The sequence below is a fragment of the Periplaneta americana genome, chromosome 11, assembly GCF_040183065.1.
Source record: "Periplaneta americana isolate PAMFEO1 chromosome 11, P.americana_PAMFEO1_priV1, whole genome shotgun sequence".
NCBI classification, from domain to species: Eukaryota; Metazoa; Arthropoda; class Insecta; order Blattodea; family Blattidae; genus Periplaneta; species Periplaneta americana.
The window spans coordinates 20,711,469-20,714,725 of NC_091127.1; positions in this window are offsets into that span (position 1 = coordinate 20,711,469).

Below are 3,257 nucleotides of genomic sequence, written 5' to 3' on the forward strand. Positions count from 1 at the left end.
CAAGTAATCATCGGTAGTTTAGCAGTCATTGTTTATCGTCTGGAATTCGAAATTCGCGAGTTTAAATCTGTAGAGACTGTTAGATTTTAGGAAGATAAAAGTTCTTAGTATGACCTTCTTGGGAAATAAAATAAAGCTGGGAATCCCGTGTCGTAGATTTGCAGTGCTTAAATAAATCCTATTCCTAAATTAGAGAGCTATAAACAAACTACTAATCTTCACTTCTTCGCCACACCAACTTCGATAGACTCATCTCAACAAAGTCCCTGCAGTTCATATAATCTTGAGTTAATAATTCTCGCAATTTATATACTTATAGCCTCTATATAATGGAATGCAATATCGCATGAATCACATTAAAGAGCTGCAGCAAAAATTTAAGAGAAGAGGAAAGGAGAAAGTTTATTTGCGTAATAATTTCTGTTAAAATGAGAGCTTAACAATCAGCGTATTCCGAATCTCACCGGACCGATGGACAATAATGACGTCACGCTGCAGCGAAATAGGAACAAAAGTGCTGGAAGGTTCGATGGCTATCATGGCGACTGTACAAGTTGTCTGTGCTACGCTAGCAAGATTTTGCGAATTTTCCGTACTGTCATCTCGTTCAAAGAAAAGAGAGCATAAACAATTTATTTCCTGAACCGGTAGTAATAATTGGTCCGTTGACATGTTCGCTCATAAGCCATTAACATATTGTTTTTACGTTGTGCTCATTACAAACAATACAGCAGAACACACCGCCATGACACAACAATGCACGATGTCATTCGTCTGCTAATACCCGCTCTATACAAGAACCAATCGGATTCACTGATGGCGGCTGATGGAGACTGCTATCACCTCTGCAAGCTGATGGAACCGGTGCGACACCGGTGGAGCATCAATGACGTCATCGTTGAAATTCGGAACACCGTGATGTCATTAGATTGCCCAGCGCTGAGATTCGGAATACGCTCACTGAACACAATACAACGCACAACAAATCGGTAAACTACCGAACGAGAAAGATTAAAGGTAAATCTATACTAGTGGTCGTCAGCACTCGCTGAAATGTGCAAAGGGTAAGCGGTGCCGTCCCGTGTGCACCGTCGTGCAGCAGGAAGAGATAGAGAGCATACCCGCTAGCAGCTATGAGTGCACCATGGTGCGTTTTCCGCGGGTAAGAGACGCTAGGCCCAGGGTGCTCTGTGCTGATGATCCCTGATTTATACGGTTCAACTTTTCTTTCAACTTTACGCAATCAAGCAATTTATGCAAGAGTGAACGCTTTCAATTGTACATGCCTTTTTCCACTAAAAATGAAAAGCGCATGCGGTAATTGAAAGCTACCCATCGCTGGTAGGTATCTTGTGAATTATTTCGTTCAACAAGTCGGCCTGGGTAGCGTAGTCGGTATGCCAATGGCCTTCTGTGCTCGAGGTTGCGGGTTCGATCCCGGTCCCGGTCGATTACATTTAAGTGTGCTTAAATGGGACAGGCTCATGTCAGTAGATTTACTGGCATGTAAAAGAATTCCTGCGAGATAATATTCAGGCACACCGGCGACGCTGATATAACCTAGGCAGTTGCGAGCGTCGTTAAATAAATCGTAATTTAAATTTTTTTAAGCAGTTGAGCTTATAACACCTGATATGTTGGTGAACACCTGGCGAGAGGTTGAGTATCGTTTCGGTACCTGTCGAGCTATAAATGGTGCTCATGTTGAAATGTACTAGTGGAAACTAAAACTTTTATCAGTTACTCTATACAATGCAGAAAAGATTTATTTAATAAACCTTATCTAAGTTACGATATAAGCGGTTATTTCTGTATACTTTTAGTGTGGACACAGTATAAGGGCACTGGTATAGACTGTCCATGTCTATAGAATGATTATATTAGACAAGAATTTAAGACTTAAATAAAATCTGTATTATAGTCGCGACGCTGTTATTCCCGGCGTGACTCCTCCTCTTTGCTTATGTCTTAGGAAGTGAAGGCTCTATAAAGTCTAGGTAGGTAGTATCGTTCGCCATTTTTGTTCTTTCGTTGCCGAGCTACCACACGAGGAATCTATATGCCACACCGTTAAACATTATCATGTCGTAGCTCCTATGATAATAAATCAAACGCACTGTAATTGAGCAAATAATTGAGCGGCAAATAACGTCCTCGTGTGCTTTCTGCGAACGCCAACGAAAGAGCCAAAATGGCGGGCGATTATATTAAGTATTTATCGAGCCTTAAGAAATGAATGACGTCTTCATCAGCGAATCACATGACGCACACGTTTAAATGTAGCCGACCTGCAACGCGATTGGTTGCCGGAAATGAGAATCATACTTGAAAATGTAACATCATCTAACTGTTTAGAAGTTAAAGTAAGAAATGGCTTAAGAAATCACAGTCAATAAAGGGGGGAATGAAAATATAAGAGCTCAGAGCAATTCTGTGCTATTCCTTGTAAATAATAATAATAATAATAATAATAATAATAATAATAATAATAATAATAATAATAATATTTAATCTTTCTCAACTAGGTAGCGTTGGGAAAAACAAAGAATGTTGAACAGTAACGTTTAAGGTGACATTTAAATTTACAGTATATTAAATCACTTACAATTTAATATTATGAAAATCTGCCGTAAAGTAAAAAGATAAAAATAAATTTCAACTGAAATAAAAATAAAATGAAAAAATTCAATTATAAAATGTCGCCGTAAAATTTGTAGAGAATCCTTTGACGCTAACATAGAAACTTCCTTTATACTTCTTATAGTCATTTTAGTACCCTAATTGATTAATATTTTGTATAGCTACAGTTACCATTACACAATACTCAGACGTGAATGGTAGTAGACCTACTAAAAATAAAAAGTCATGTATTCCAAAAAGATTGTCTGCAGTGTCATTAGTAAAGGTATTGATTCCAAGAGACTGGAGTAAGCTTTTTATCGAGTGTTACGAAATTCTCCTTTATTCATACTTCGAATTATGAAAATGTATGGAAACAAAGTAAACTAGTAGCAGTCTTTCTCGTCAATTTTTTTTTAAATAATAATATACAAAAAGTTAATTTTCGAAATATCAAGGCAGTACAGTACCATTACGTCTCATTGTGCAACCTTACTATCATGGAGTAAATCTTTAAGTGGAGCAGTAAGTGTATGAACACTATTGAGATAAATATCAGTACGAAGTCTGAAGTGGCTACTCATTACAGAATGATATTGCATTTATTACGTAACGTAACAAATGTATTATTATCTACG